Source organism: Orcinus orca, chromosome 21 (assembly GCF_937001465.1).
Source record: "Orcinus orca chromosome 21, mOrcOrc1.1, whole genome shotgun sequence".
In the NCBI taxonomy this organism is placed as follows: domain Eukaryota; kingdom Metazoa; phylum Chordata; class Mammalia; order Artiodactyla; family Delphinidae; genus Orcinus; species Orcinus orca.
In genome coordinates, this window is record NC_064579.1 from 22,745,475 (window position 1) to 22,762,449 (window position 16,975).

Consider the following 16,975-nt stretch of genomic DNA (forward strand, 5'->3'; position numbering starts at 1 on the left):
GATTCTGGACTTTGGATTCTCATTCTAGATTTATTTAATTTTCATTAGGACGTTAGTTTTGCTAGTTTTACTAGGAAAGTGGTGATCTTACATTCTAGGCTCTTTCCCCCTACCTCCTAACAAAGCTCACTCCTAAGAAAAAAATCAGATCGATTTATTTAGCCAACATAGTCAAGACTTCCTGTGTGCTGCGCTCCAGGGGATGTTCTGGAAGCTACTACTGGGTGCTTCACTCCTGGCCCGCAGGGAGCCGAGACTCCCACTGGTGAGCGCTATCTCCACCAGCTGGTTCCATTCTAAGCCTTATCTCTGAGAGGGAATGAGAATGTTTTATTTTATCCTCCCTTCAAGGAATATCCGATGTCACCAGCAGTTCGGGGCCAGTTTTCCGGACCCTCATATCTTTGCAAGGCCAATTCCGGGCACGGATCCCAGCTGACCGTATACTCTTTCGTGGCTCTACAACACTGATCAGATGAGGATACTTAGCACGTTACCGAGAGACTCGATCTGTTTACCTGTGAGTAATGAACAGGCAGAAACATGCTGCACCCCAGCTGCCTGGCTTTTAATCGCACTAAGTTCAATCTCCTAACAACTGTGTTCACAATATCTTGCCCACTAACAAATTTAAATCGACACGCGGATAATAAACTATATTAAATTACAATGACTCTCCTAGCCTTTGGTAAGATACATATGCTAATAAAGCCTTATTCTGAAAGGAGTTAAAAAGTAATTGTTTCCCTCCCTCTCCCTGTGAAAGGCAACACCCAGACAGGAAAAGAGTGAAAAGACAGAACTTGAAAATAAAGAGAACATCAAGGTATCATCCCTACAGATACACATCAAAAACCAGGGAAGTCCATCCTCTTCTGAGGAAAGTCTAAACTTCCAAGCCTTCTCTCAAAGCCTTCTCACCCCCAGTGCCATTTCGGCCTCAGGCTCAATGCCCAGATTCAGCGCTTACAAAATGCTCTGAAATTAAAAACAAGAAAAAACTAACTGCCGTAAAAATACGAAAATGAAACTACAAAATTATTTCAAATTCAATTAGATATCTAGTGTATTATTTTACTAATACCTAATAAAGAACCACAGATTGGGTATTGAACAGAGAAATTTATTTTCTCACCATTCTGGAAGCTAGAAGTCTCAGATCAAGGTGTCGACAGGGTTGGCTTCTTCTGAGGCCTCTCTTCTTGGCTTGTAGATGGCCGTCTTCTTCTTGTGTTTTCATATGTGCTTCCCTGCACATGTGTTTGTGTCCTAATCTCTTCTTAGAAGGATGCCAATCATATTGGATTAAGGCCCACCCCATACCTTCATTTTACCTTAATTACCTCGTTAAAGGCCCATCTCTAAACACAGTCGCATTCTGAGATACTGGGGGTTAGAACTTCAACATATGAACATTGGGGATATTTATAAAACACATTATGTCCATATGATTATTAAACTTAGAATCTACAAATATTTTATTTACTTGAGATATTTTATAAATTTTAAAGGTTATCACTTTATATGAATTCCTTAGTGCTCCCAATATAAAAATTATGCCCAATTGTAAACTAGATGAATTACTTGTAGACAAGTATTCATGGGAGCGATTTATATTTCCAGCCCATACTTCCCTTCCAAACGCCACACCTGTATAATCTAATGGCCTGTTTGACATTCAGATGTCTACCTGACGTGTCAACATCAACAGATGCAAACCCCCAAACCTGCTCCACCCACAACTTTCCCCTTCATCCTCATGGCAGCCATGTCAGTCGCTCAAGTCAAAAACCAGGGGGTCCAATCCTGGGTCCTGAGTTTTCTCTCAACCCAAATCCAATATAAGGAAATCCTTCCAGCTCCAACTTCAAAACACATTCATATCTGAACACTTCTCACCTCCTTCCCTGCAATGGTAGAGTCCCCGTTATCTCCAGCCTGGTTACTGCGCTCGTGTCCTAACAATCTCTTTGACCCAAGTCTTGTCTCTCTCTCTGTAATCTCTTCTCAACACAGCAGCCAGCGCAGTCTTTGTAAATCTCAGTTAGACCGTGGCAAACCCTGTCATGCTTTTCCAGTTCACTCAGAGTAAAAGCCAAGGCCCCCAAACAACCTACAAAGCCCACAGCATTCTGGTTCTCTGCTCCCTCTTGGAGTTCATCTCTCCCCCTTGCCCAGTCTCGGGGGCCTCCTTGCTGTTTTTCCAACGTGTTGGGGTGCTCTTGCTTTAGCAATTCCCTCCACTGGGAACAGCCTTCCCCTAGATAGAGGAAGGCTAACGCCCTGACCTCCTTCAAGTCTAAGCTCAAATCTAACCTTCTCTAAAAGGCTTATCCCAGCCACCATTAGGAAACCTGTCCACTCTCTGGGGATTCCAAATCTCCCTTACGCTGGGCTGCCCTTCCTTCCTTCCATGGCGCCCTCCAGCACACCATCCATTTCGGATGTTTATTGCTGCTGCTGCCCCACCTGCCTGCAACCTGCTCGAGGTCAGCTCTGTGTCTGCTCCCAAATGCATCACTGCCACCTAGACTGACATCGGCCACACAGGTGGCGCTTGGTAAATATTTGTGGAATGACTTACTTCACTTAGGATGATAATCTTGAGTTGCATCCATGTTGCTGCAAATGGCATTATTTCATTCTTTTCTTACAGCCGAGTAGTATTCCATTGTATATATGTACCACATCAGCTTTATCCATTCATCTGTCGATGGACATTGAGGTTGTTTCCATGTCTTGGTTATTGTGAATACTGCTGCTATGATAAACCATAATGGAAAAGGGTATTTTAAAAAAAAAGAATGTGTGTGTGTGTGTGTGTGTATATATATATATATATATATATATATATATATATATATATATATATATAAAGCTGAATAAAAAATATTTGAATGAGTGAGTAGATAACTGAATTCAGGTACAAAATCTTTGCAACACTTTTCAATAATACATCAAAAAGTGGTATTGAATGTAGAATATGGAGGACTTTTATGTGAGGGTGTTGCTTCTAAAACTAAGAAGTCTTAGTCTCTTTGGATATTCTGCTCTGGTGGCTCCTCTATCTGTTCTTTTTTTAACAGAACTTTTACAATTCCTAACAAACAAGGGTATCATCTTCTGATTTCTGAGATAATTATTCACCTCTTCCTCCTGTTTCTCCACCAAAATAACTCCAGGATTCATGTCTCTTCCTTAGGACCAGGTATTTTCTGGACAATTTCTAAAAGAAAACAACATCCCAAAAAATGTCCTTCTGGGGCTTCCCTGGTGGCGCAGTGGTTGAGAATCTGCCTGCCAATGCAGGGGACACGGGTTCGAGCCCTGCTCTGGGATGATCCCACATGCCGCGGAGCAACTAGGCCCGTGAGCCACAACTACTGAGCCTGCGCGTCCGGAGCCTGTGCTCCGCAACAAGAGAGGCCGCGATAGTGAGAGGCCCACGCACCGTGATGGAAAGTGGCCCCCGCTTGCCACAACTAGAGAAAGCCCTCACACAGAAACGAAGACCCAACACAGCAAAAATAAATCAATTAATTAATAAACTCCTACCCCCAACATCTTCTAAAAAAAAAAAAAATTGTCCTTCTGGAGCCCAACAGCCTGGGTTTGTACCTGGCTTCCCTTTCCTCATCTGTACAACGTAATAATTCGCGGTCGTTTGAAGATTAAAGGAATTAACACAAATTCTCCAGAACAGTACCTGGCATACAACAAGAGCTAAGTGTCAGCTATTTTTCCTGTCAGTGTTACTGCATCATAAAGAAATTTTTCTGTTAGATATACACTTTATTAGTTTAATTTGGTTTTAAATTATATAGATCAACAGAACCAAAAATACAGCAAAGCAAAAATAAAACTTCTGTCTTTCTGTATCACACAAAATATCCAGACAGGTTTTCACCAAATGTGGAATCATGTGACTTCAATACAGTGTCAGTGGTATGGTCAAAATTCACTTTGGGAAAACGCCAAAGGAAATTTCAGAATGATAGGGGGTATTTGTCCAGAAGAGCAGAAACTCGAGTGTAACAAGAGTCTCATAGGACTGAAAATTAGGAGAGACGTGCTACACATATTAAGATGCCATTGACAAAGAAAATCGGAGACATTTTGAACGTAAGCCCTAAACTGCAAATCACAAGGGCAAACACTCCTAAATGCAGATACTGAGTTGCTTTCAAGCTACCTTCATATGAGTAACTCTGCGCAGGCTGACCCAGGTGAGATAGGGGAGTTGTTACATAATGGTTAATGCTTCTCCAAAGCAACTCTAGGGCGATCGTGGATCAGGTAAAAATAAATCAGTCCCTTTAGAAAAAAAAACGTGAAATTATTCACTCACTCAACTTTAAGTCTGAGGGAGACGATGAAACGTGGTGAAGCACAGGCTTTTGGGATATAAGGTCAACTCATGAGTAGGGAAGAGATTTATAACAGAATTTAAAAATTATAAGTGACTTTAGAAATGATCATTTTGCAGTTGAGAGAAATTAATAAATGGACAGGTTAAATCCATAGCAAAAAGAAAAGAAAAATCTTCTCTCTTGGGGCTCCCTATAATGTAAGGATAATAAAAGATTAAAACTATGTTAACCTGCAGTGTCAAAGAGACTGGAGAGGGGTCACGTGCAGATGAGGGATTTCCACCGAATTCTGTAAGGCAGAAAGCCCGTGGAAAGTGATGGATGGGCCAGGCAAGGAGGAGGAGGAAGCAGCAAGTGCGTACCTGGGGGAATTTGGATCAACGGGAGGGAGAGATGGTGGGCCCAGCAGGACTCCTCTGGGCCTTAGGAACTGGAGACTTCAGAATGGCAAAAGGGGGGTGAAACTTGAGGCCGCAAACATGTGGCTTCTTTAAAGATCAGTAAATTAAGCAATCAACCTCCCAGCCTATTACACAGAATACTATTAACCTAAGCATTCCAAAGCTGAAGAATCATAGTTTCTTTTCTGGAAAATGAAATAGCTACCCTCTCCTCAAAAGACCTCCACATTCTGGTTTTTGATGGGCTCCCAGCATAACAGCTGCCTTCCTGACTGATAGACCTAAAAAATAAAACAAAATAAAACAAAAGCCCAACCTTATCCCAGTATATAAAGTTCTCAACCTACTTTTAGAATCTTACTCTTAAATATGAATGGACAACCTGGGAGCAATAAAAAGCATAAAAAAGAGAGTTCATGATAAACAGATTGAAAATGTGATCCTAGAAGGAAAGGATAATGTGGAAAATAGGGAAAGAACTAAATAAACATACAACTTTGGCATTCCCAAAGACATTGAAGAATTACATTGTATCTATAAAATGAAAGCAGGATGTTTTGATAAAGGAATGGATAAGAAATAAGTTGAAAACTATTACAAATTAAAAGTCTGGAGCCAAGATGAAATAAACCAGTTGTGTAATTGGAGGAAGAGGTCAAGGAAATCTCCTAAAAAATAAAACTGACAAAGACATGGTGTAAGAGAAACTATAAGAAACTAAGAGGAATATGCATGAGGTCTTACATCTAACAAATAGGGATTTGGGGAAGAAAGACTAGAGAAAATGGAGTGAAAATTAGCAAAGATATAATACAGAAAAAATTCTGGTTGAAAAATCAGTCTCCACATTTAAAGAGCCCACTTGAATAAATGGACAAATGGGTGTATGAAAAAAGACTTGTATCCAAGCACGTCATAAAGAAATTTCAGAATACTACAGATAATAAGAAGAATCTAATAACTTCTTGGGAGAAAAATCAAGTAACATACAAAATATCAGAAAACAGAAGCAACGCTGCAGCCTAGGAAAAAGTAGAGGACATGTATACCTAGGAAACGTATACTTAACCCTAGGCAAATAATTAATCAGTTTTGAGAGTGGATTACAGTCATTTCCAGATGGGACAATCTGCACTTACTTGAAGATATGCTTAAAATAAGCAAAGAACAGGAAAATAAAAGGTGAAGGGAAACAGAGTCTCAGGCAAAGTACAGATGGAGGTAGGTCAAGGGAATTTCCATGTAACGAGTCTGCAGAGAAAGTAACCAAGCTTCCAGCAGGAGAATCAGAGCTGTGAAAGGGGGATTTCCCGGAAAACACTGGGCACAAGAGAAATACCTACTGTTATAGAACATTTCAAAAGCTTGAGGACATAATAAAGAAAAGCAATGCAAAAAATAATAATAACTTAAAGCGCCAGGATAAATAAAAGGCTGTTTACAAGAAGAAATCTCATACGTAATTTTGTGAATTTTTAAAAATTGTGGTAAAATGCACATAATATAAAATCACCTTTTAAACCATTATACAGTGGTGTTTGGTGTATTGGCAACGTTGTGCAACCATCACCTCTATCTATTGAATCGTTTCAGTACTTTTTTATCACTCCAAAAGGAAACGCCACGCCCAGGAAGCAGTCATGCCCCCTCCCCACCCCATCCCCACCTTCTCCCAGCTCCAGCAGCCACTTTTCTGCTTTCTGTCCCTATGGACTTGCCTATTCCGGACATTTCATATAAATGGAATCATACAGTATGTGGTCTCTTGTGTCTGGCTTCTTTCGCTTGGCACAATGCTTTCGAGGTTCATCCACTTTGTAGCATATATTGGTACTTCGTTCTTTTTATGGCTGAATAACATTCCATTGTATGAATACACCATATCCATTCACCAGTTGATGGACAGGACATGTTTGGAGCCTATCTCACGCTTCAGTGGAGCATCAAGAATAAAGGACCTTAAGATTTATGATTAAAGCTAGGCTCCAACAAATAACCTGGCTCCTTTTGGGAGGTAACAGCTCCTGGCTTGTCATTAGACCTGGTGCTGGGGGGACAACTCCCTATGGTCCACCAGGTGACCAGACACCTGATACTTGCCATTTATGAACTGGTGTTCTCTGGTCCACCTGGCCATAAAATTGGAAATGTCAAGAAGAGCTCAACCATTCCAGAAAGATGATATACACAGGTTGATGCCTACCTGCTCCTGAAGGCACAGATTAGACCCAGGAGCAAAGCCAGTCACAACCCAGCACGCCCGCCCTGGCCACACTGGCAAACCTCGGCCGGAACCCATAGCATCATGGGAAATTCCCAATGACCAACTGATGAAGAAAGACAGCAATTCAAGCCAGATTTAGATGGCCCTGGACCAGATGCCAGCACCAGCCCAAAGTGGGCTATCAGTCATTGTAGCCCCACTTAGGGGCAGCCCTGGACATGGGCGAAAGGAAATCCTCCCATGGGCAGTACTTTGCCTGTAAGGGGAGACGACCTAGAGTAAGACCCTGAATTGATCCATGGAGTGGCTAATGGCTGGCCATATGGTCAGAGGCAATGTCATGGTTAAAAGAAACCCCAGCCATATATATATATATAACACGAATCTAATTTTATTTATATATATATATAATTTTTTTTTTTTTTTTTTTTTTGCTGTACGCGGGCCTCTCACTGTTGTGGCCTCTCCCGTTGCGGAGCACAGGCTCCAGACGCACAGGCTGTGCGGCCATGGCTCACGGGTCCAGCTGCTCCGCGGAGTGTGGGGTCTTCCCGGACCGGGGCACGAACCCGTGTCCCCTGCATCAGCAGGCGGACTCTCAACCACTGTGCCACCAGGGAAGCCCGACACATATTTAAGGTTATGAAGCAAGTCTACTCTCGTGAAGGCATTGCAGGAAGCGCTCTAGCATGCCATTGGCTTTCCTCTCTGCTCTGCTTTACTTTGGGAAACGCCGTAATTGGAGAAAGAAAAAAACTGCACTCATCCCGGGTAGATGAAGCTTGAGAGCCATAAAAGAGCTCTGCACTTAGAAAAGCATTTGATAAACTCCGTGGCCACAAGAAAGCCCTACACTTCACCTCGGTCCCGTCCACGATCTTCCCCCACATCAGGAGGAGGAATCCGATGCTGCAGCGGTACCGGCAGCGAGCGCTGAGCTCCAGCCGCGGCCCCCAAGGGCAGAATGAGCACTTCTGCCAACTCCGCGGTGTTCGGTGACGTCATGCTGATGATAGCCTGCAATCAGCCGAGCTGGGAGCACTTAATAGCCACAGGCCCCTGCACACATGCTTTAAAGTTAGACAGGTTTGGATTTGTAGCCTGCTTTAACAATCTTACTAGCTTTGGGCCATAAGTCAGGACCACCGTGCTTTCATGAATCCTAGACCCCTCATCTATGAAATCAGGTTGCTGAATGCATCTTGAAAGGCATAATCTCTAATCTAGGAGAAGGGCCGGCATAATACTGGGGAAATAAGGGAGGTTCAATTATTACCTAGTTCACTTTCCTTAAGGCAGCTGGAGACTTAACTGAAATTTTCTAGGGACCTGGCAGTTTTCCCTATGATTTTAAGGCAACAAGGGATAAAGAAAGTAGGAACGACTCAACCACAGCTCTGAGGAAGTAGAAGTGCAGGAGGCACAGCCATGGGGAAGGCTAGAAATGGCCAGCAAGCCACTGCCCTGCGATGCTGTTCATCCCACAGTCCCCTCCGCATTCCTATGTGAGGTCCCAGTTTGCTGCATCTGAACTATCTCCATCTCCAGGCAACCCTGAAGTCCTTTCACCCTTAGTGCCAGCTGTGATTACTGAAATGTGGGGCAAGGTATCCATCAAGTGAGGTTATTAAGCCTCAAGCTCTCTGAATCCTTTAGAAAAGAAAGAAAAAGATGTGTGTGTGTGTGTGTGTGTGTGTGTGTGTGTGTAAGAGAGAAAGGGAGGGAGTGAAGAAGAAGGGGGAGGAGGAGATGAAGGAAGGAAAAAAGAGAGGAAGAGAGAAAAAGCGCACAGCTCTTTCCCTTGATGTCATCTATTATGTCTGGGAATGATGGTCTTGCAGAAACATCTGGGACTCATCATCTGCTTTCTGCTCCACCAGAGAAGAGATGATTTCTGGATATTAATCTAACATGGGGGCACTCTATAAGCCTACCAAAGGGAACAGCAGGCTTTTCTAATTTATTGTGCCAGATGAGAGAATTTAGAGATTTGAGGGAAAGTTTTCATTGCAACGTCAATGTGGGAGTCCTCAGGACTCTCCCTATCCGGATAAGCACAAGCGGCACCTGTTCTAGGGAAGACTCAGACTGAGGAAAAGCAGCTCACATTCTTGGTTTCATGCATGCACTCGAAAGAAAAACTAAAAGTTCAAGGACTTTTGAGACTTTAGTCAGCTAGGGTAAGAACAAAGTCGCGTCTTCTAGACGCAGTCAAGCCGTTTACAGCTGCGATTCTCTTCTGTAGATATTGATGATTGCTAATAGCTTGAAAAGGGTAACCTACAGAAAAGCTGGTGTTCAATTCACCTCTAGCGGAAACAAGCGGGTTCAAGTAGAAAATCACCGTCCAGAGCTGACAATGAATTTGCTATCACGGCCGCCCATTTAGAATTCACTTCAACCTCAACAGATCTTGGGACAATTCTGAGATGATTTCTGCGATGCCTCGATTTCCTTTCATAAGGAAGGAAGCTCCAAGTTCAGAGTACATGTAGGAGTATGGTTGATATAACATATAAACAGATGTCTAATAACCAGGAAAGATATCAGCATACTTGCCAGAAACAGGAGTATTTGTTCCCTGGGTATATAGAAAAGATGGTTTTAAGTCAAAAGACAGCTGAAAGAAGTGCTCTTTTCTTTTTGATGACTTAAAAAATGAAATATTTATAGGATTTATAGAATTTTGTAAAAGCAATCATTTGCTGATTGCCAATTTGACTGTTATTTTAAATTAGGGAAAGAAGGGCTCCAGCTTTTGTGTGTTAAAAATTGTAACTGTTTCTCGGGGGCTTGAGACAAAAACTCATTTTATTGATGCTTATGACATATACTCAGCTATTCATCTTTAACAGTAAAGGCAGAGCATTCCTTCTAAGTTCTAGCATTCAGTGAGAATCTAAACATTTTCCCCCAATATTCGTTTATTACAGACAATTTCTGGTTCAGTGAAAGTGCATGGCATTACAAGACAACATTTGAAACGCTAGGGAGAAATATTTTTTCACCTATTTATCATCCTACAGTGTTTTCATTTTCTGCTGACTGTTATGACTTGAGAATAGACGGCCTCACTCAGGGCGGGGGTGGGAAGCTATTTATGAATAGTTTGTGATTTGGAGCAGCTGCTCTTCACCACATATCATCCTTTTCTTGATAAGCATGTTTTCACGAAAAGCTACCACTAATAAGCGGGTGCGTGCTAAACAAACCGCAGCAGAGCTGTTACCTTGAAAGAAAGATGTCAGATAAAAAGCTCCTCCAGGTTGAAGTATCCTTGAGTTTCTTCATTATAAGAGAATAATAATTCTGAAAACACGTTGCATCTTGGGAGTCTAATGTTCCGGATAGAGAAGAATACTGTCAAGTAGTTTCCATGCAGCTTTCACTCTGGACTCAAACGAAAAACATAATGAGAGGTGGCATCCTCACGGGAATTAGAAATGCTTTCATTCAACCTGTACAAACAGGCTGAAAATATCTGGGTTGTATTGGAAATGTTTTCCTACCGAGCTGGAGACCTAATCATACTTGCACTGTGCTTCGTACTTGAGAATGACGAAGTGGGAACAATTCTGAATTGGAATATGCTGTTGCTGGCCATCTAGATGAAAAAGATATATAAGCCAAAGAGTTCCTTTTTCTCAAGACGTTTATAAGAAATGGCTAACTCAGTTTCCCATGGTGTACTTCTAAAGGTGAAAAGGCCAAGAAATCCATTACCCTAATACTATTTTATTAAAACCTAATTAGGAGATGTGCGATACCCTTGCCTGCGGAAGGCTCAGTCAATAGGCAGAATAATTCCCCAGATTATACACCAGAACCTAACCCTTGAGTACAAATGGTAAAGGAAAGGATACAGTTGCAAAAAATACCAAAATGAAATGACCTTTAAATATGTTAGAAACTAAATTTTATTATAACTTCTGGAGGGAGTGTAATTGGACTCAACAAATTGGGAATGGTAATTTGACAATATATTTTAAAAGCCTTAAACATGCATAGAGCTTTTGACCTAGGAATTCTAATCTCAGGAAACATTCAGATTTCTTCAAGGATGTATATTGCAGCCTAAAAATTCCAACATCAGGAAAACGTTTAAAGAAAAGTCCGACAATGAGAAACAGAAGGAAAATGATTCAAGGAAAGACCCATTATGCAGCCATTTAGAGGAATATGGCGGAAGAAAATTTAAAGTCATGAGAAACGTTCGCGACAACTATGGAAAAAAGCACGTTAACAAAAATAGTTTGGACTACGTGGTCCCAATTTTGTTTAAAGATGTTGTAAAAATGTTAAAAAGAAATGCATACTGTATAATACTTGCGATCATCTTTGGGTGATATGATGATGCATAATTCTCGTTTGCTTCTTTTCTGCTTTCTTGTAATTTTCAGATTTCCTATAATAAACATATATTTGTTTTTAATTAAAAAAAGAATTAACATCAGTGAGGCATAACGAACAGACCAGACATTCCAAATGTTTATCTGTTCCCCACCTATGAATGGCTGTCCCATTCCTCACACTATTTGTGTGATACTGCACCACTATTGTTTGTACGTGTGAATACATACCTGTGTGCTGGAATCTTTCCGGCCAAGTACAATGCAGTGGTCATGTGGTACAAGGGGGTCAGTGGTTCAACGACAAGGCTAGTGATGGTTCAGGAGAGATTTGTATTATAAGCTTAATTCTAGTTTTACTCGTTATTTTTCAAATATATAAATATGTTCTATCTCAAATATTTTTCAAATATCAGTGTTTTTGTTTAAAAAATTACTGGTAATAATGCTTCCCTAGGACTACTGATAAGAATGCCCCCCGCCCCCCGCCCCAAGAATATGTCACGAACAGAACCACAAGTTTTTGCTTAGAAACTTCTTGAAAGAATGGACCTTCATTTCATAGGCTCTTCATTTAGCTAGCCACTCCTTGAAACAAAACAGAATAAAATGACATATGTTGAGGGGAATTTGGTATAAAGTCAACCCAGAGCAAGGCTTAAAATTTTTTCTTAGCTGATTTTTAGTATTTGGGAGTAATAGGCAAGGATTTTGTTAGAACTCCCTGGTTAGGTTTTTAAAATAGTCACCGCTACAAAATGAGTTAGTCACATCTGGGGACACTCTTGTAGGCAGATATGACAAAGATGGTCAAGAAATCAAAATCAAGGACTTGTTTTAAAAGTGTGTGGTGGGGTGGAGGGAGAGAAATGAGCATATTAAAAGGTACAGACTGCCAGTTATAAGATGAATGTGGGGATGTCATGTGCAGCCTGATAAATAGAATTAACACTGCTGTCAGCTATATAGGAAAGTTGCAAAGAGAGCAAATCCTGAGCTCTCAACACAAGGAAAAATTTTTTCTATTTCTTTAATCTTATATCTATATGAGATAATGGATGTTCACTAACCTTTTTGTGGGAATTACTTCATGATGTATGTAAGTCAAATCCTTATTATTTAAGTACACCTTAAACTTATATAGTGCTGTATGTCAACTGTATCTCAATAAAACTGAAAGAAAACAATTTGAACCTCATGTATTTATCTAGCTTTGCAAAACCTAGTCTACAACTAGAGGGCCCTAAATTTTAAAAAGGCATCTGCTTTCATGGACTACATTTTTGGGGTGATAGTTTTTTAAAGTCTATAGTTGAGATATATTTATTACAAATAATGGTAAGAATTGATTAAGTGCAACATGAATTGACAAGCACTAGATTTCCAGGTACAGTAGGAAGTACCTGAAGATTCTCACTTAGATTCTGAGGGCAAATGAGTTAGTTGCGACAGATCATTTGGGAAGAATATTCAATTACGAAAGTAATGACTAAGGAAAAAGAATCAAGCACCAGCTTATACTGCGTCCACATGATTCGTTTGTCTTCCCTGTATGATGACTCTTACTCCGCCCTTAAAAGAAGAAACAGTCCTTACCTTTAATCCTGGATTTCCCCCCTCTTAATCCTACCTCTTCTGAAGAAATTCTGGATTGCATTTTATTGAGACCAGGAGATTGTTTTTGCTCTGGAAAGCAGGAAGCACATAGATCTGCAACTTGAAAAATTAAGAAGTCCTTTTATACTCAAGAGAAATGTGAAAGCTTCAGAGTTTAGCCCCATCAGAGGTGAAGTGTCCAGAAAGTGCTGTGGGGAAGGGAAGGACTTAGTTGCCCAGGGAGGATTAAAACACAGGACGCACCTCACCCACAATTTATGACCTTTCTTTGGTTCACTGTATTCTTAAACACTTTATGTTTTCATAAACAGTGCTCTGACTTTGAAGTAACATACGCTTACTGTAGAAAAATTAGAATATACGGAAAACTAAAATTAAGAGGTGGATTTCATAGAGGCAAGACTTTTAAGAAGAGTGGAATTAGAAGCCTCTGTTCAAGTTACCTGCAAAATCTCCCCGAGGGAACTAGATTGTGTCATCGTTGAAGTCACCTTGACCCACAACCATACCCCAGGGTAGGACCCACATCCCCATTTCTGAACCCTGGTGCCACAGAGAATAACATGGCTCCAGCACGCCTGCCCAACAGGCCAACCTCCAACACCACAGCTGAACTAGAGCTCGAGGGGAATTTGGTATAAAGTCAACCCAGAGCAAGGCTTAAAATTTTTTTGTAGCTAATTTGAGTATTTGGGAGTAATAGCAAGGACTTTGTTAGAACTCCCTGGTTAGGCTTTTAAAATAAGTCACTGCTACAAAATGAGTTAGTCACATCTGGGGACACTCTTGTAGGCAGATACGACAAAGATGGTCAAGAAATCAAAATCAAGGACTTGTTTTAAAAGTGTGTGATGGGGTGGAGGGGAGAGCAATGAGCATATTAAAATGAAAAATTAGCTGTAGTCAAGATCTCACAGATGCAAAAAGAGAAGTAGCAGGAGGTTCGGGGAAGAAATGACAAGAAACAGAAAGAAAAACATGTGGCTAAGATGGGCGAGCAAACCCCTGAAATCGAGAGCGCAAGTTTTCTGTTATACTTCTCTGGATTGTTTGCATAAACAATAGTCAGCTGTCTTTAGGTCTGAGATACGCTTAAAAGGAAACATATTGTGTCCGTGGCCACAAACAACCCCACCACTTTGGGGAAGAGCTGCCCCTCACCAGCAGCCTCTTATTCCCCCGCAAAAGGACCCCCCACATGCCACTGAGTGAGCTTTGCCCCTTTCCCACGTCAGACAGTGGTTCATTCAATGGCTCCCGAGTCACAGCCCAAGAGCAAAGGATGGGGATGCCCTTGGAAGAAGGGACTAAAGCTTCCCATTAGCTTTAAATCTTTGAACAACTTTCTGACCCTTCAAAAGCCATGCCCTCGTTACTGGTGTTCTTTTGTGAAAGGGAAGACGCACTGAGGCAAAGCAGCAGTAACAGTAGGAAGCCCACCTCCAGAAGGCAACTTAGGTCAGAAGCAGACACGAGCAAAGCCCCCGAGGTTGTTGAGATCCTGCCTGAAGCCATCTCACCGAGCCCATTCCTTGCACAGCCCAGCCTACCAAAGATTTCCAAGCTCATAAGGGCCACCAAGAAACAGTCACAAAAGAAGGTCCTCCCCCAACCCCAGGAAATCCAATAAGTACTATGACAGTGCCATAAATCGCTTAGCTGAGGTCATGGTTTGGGGCGGGAGTCCGAAGCCTTGACTTTAAGACAAAAATTGGGAACACAGGGTTGGAAATGATAAATTTACTGCAAGAGCGGGAAAGAGGCCATACTCTTGTCAGGACGTGGAAGTGGGAAGGGATGTTCAGAGAGGCCTTGTGATAGAGAAGGCATTTGATCTGGACCTTGAAATATGGTTACAATTCACATATGCAGAGACTGGAAGTGGGGAGAAGAAAGCAGTGTCTTATCAACAAACACATGGGTATCGCTATTAAGTCAACACACCACTTTCTTTCCAAGTACTGACAGTGTGACATAAGGAAAGAGGCACATTAAATAATATTAATCATGACCCTTTCCGCTCTCACCCTTAAAATTCTTCAGCGCAAAATCCCATTAGGACCTACTAAACTCATTAATAAGTCTGTGATCTTCACAGTACTGTCATATTAAGTAAGGATAAGTTGAGGAAACGTTCCATTCTTTCCACTTTCATGTTTATCCATATTTATCTAATCAGTTTCACAAAATGCAATGGATGAACTCTTATACACATACACTGCAACTGAACAATTAAATGAATGGATGGTGATGGTGGGAGCCAGGATTCGCACTGCTGGAGTGGAGGTTATAGATTAGCCGGGGGTGGGGGTGTGGGGGTGGAGGCAGAACGGTCTATGCAGTAATGGATACGAGCTGGATACAACAGTATGAACTCACATTCAGCTTACTAGAGATACAGACGTTCCATCTGGAAGTATTTATAGACATGTACATGTACACAGGTTAGTATACACGCAGGTGTCTCCTTGTTCTATCAGTTGAGAGGGCTTAGAAATTATGGCTCTCCGATACTGGTGGGCACACCGACCACCTAGATCTTGGTTTCTAATATCATCTTTCAGTAAAAGAAACTAGGGTTCCTTGGAGAAGTGACTGATTCCGAGACTGGAGTGGGATATACAGAATGAGCCTAGAGCATCCTATAGTGCCAGGAAGTTAGGACATGCTCAACAAACGAACAGACAACCACAATGATGGGGGTATGCCCAAGGGATACAGAAGCCCACCAAAGGAGCAAACAATAGCAAAAGCTTGAAAAATTGAGGCATAACATAAATAAAGTAGTAATGGACCACATCTCAGAACATAAAATAAGTATCTGTGAGCATACAGCGATGTGAATAAATTATTGTATAAATAAGTGGGGAAGAGACAAATTTCCTGTACAGAATTTCACATAATCTATTTAGATACTCTGCCCTTCAAGAGATGGAGCATAGCTCCTCACTCCTTGAGTGTGAGCTGTGCTTAGTGACTTTCTTCTAAAGAGGACAGTATGAAAACGAAGAAAAAGAGTAACTCTGCAGTGAAGAGACCTCACATTACCTGCAGCTAGGTGATCAACATTCACGTCAACAGTGGTGAGTCATACTGATAATATGCATTCCTGATACATGATGACGATGACACTTTACCTCTGTGACCCCCTCCCCATAACATGTAACCCCAGCCTAATCTTAAGAAAAGACGTACCCAAATTGAGAGCCATCGTACAAAATTCCCGACCAGTACTCCTCAAAACCGTCAAGGTCACCAAAAACAAAGTCTAAGAAACTCCCTCAGACCACAGGAGACTAAGGCAACACAACGACCGAATATAATGTGGCGTCCGAGACAGCCTCCTGGAACAGAAAAATGACGGTAGGGACAAACTGAGGGAATCTGAGTGAAGTATGGCTTTAGCTAATAATGTATCAGTATTGGTTCATTAGTTATGACCAATGTACCATCCTGAAGCAAGATATTAATAATAGGGGAAACTGGTAATGGAGTATACAGGAATTCTCTGTACTGTGGTCACAATAATTCTGTAATTCTAAAACCGTAATAAAATCTTTGTTGAAAAATGCAATGGAGGGACTTCTCCAGTGGTCCAGTGGTTAAGACTCTGTGCCTCCACTGCAGGGGGCACGGGTTCAATCCCTGGTCAGGTGACTAAGATCCTGCGTGCTCCATGGCGTGGCCAAAAATAATAATAAATAAGTAAAGCATTTTTTAAAATATTTAAAAAATGCAGTGGCAGTGCTTTGCTCTCAATAAGCTGTCTACAAAATATTCTGACTGCTGAAGTCTTTAGGGAATTCTCTCCAAGTATTGGTAGTTCTATCAACTGGCTAGAGCAAAAGTCAATTGTAAAAGATAAGCTCTATTGTGCCCGTTTGGCTGACTTCTTAGGCGGCCAGATGGAGCCCCCCTACCATCCATCTAATTAGATCCCTTTTAAAGACAGGAGACACGGAAGGGAAACAACTGGAAATGGCATCTTCTGTTCCCAAGGTCATCTCTCTATCC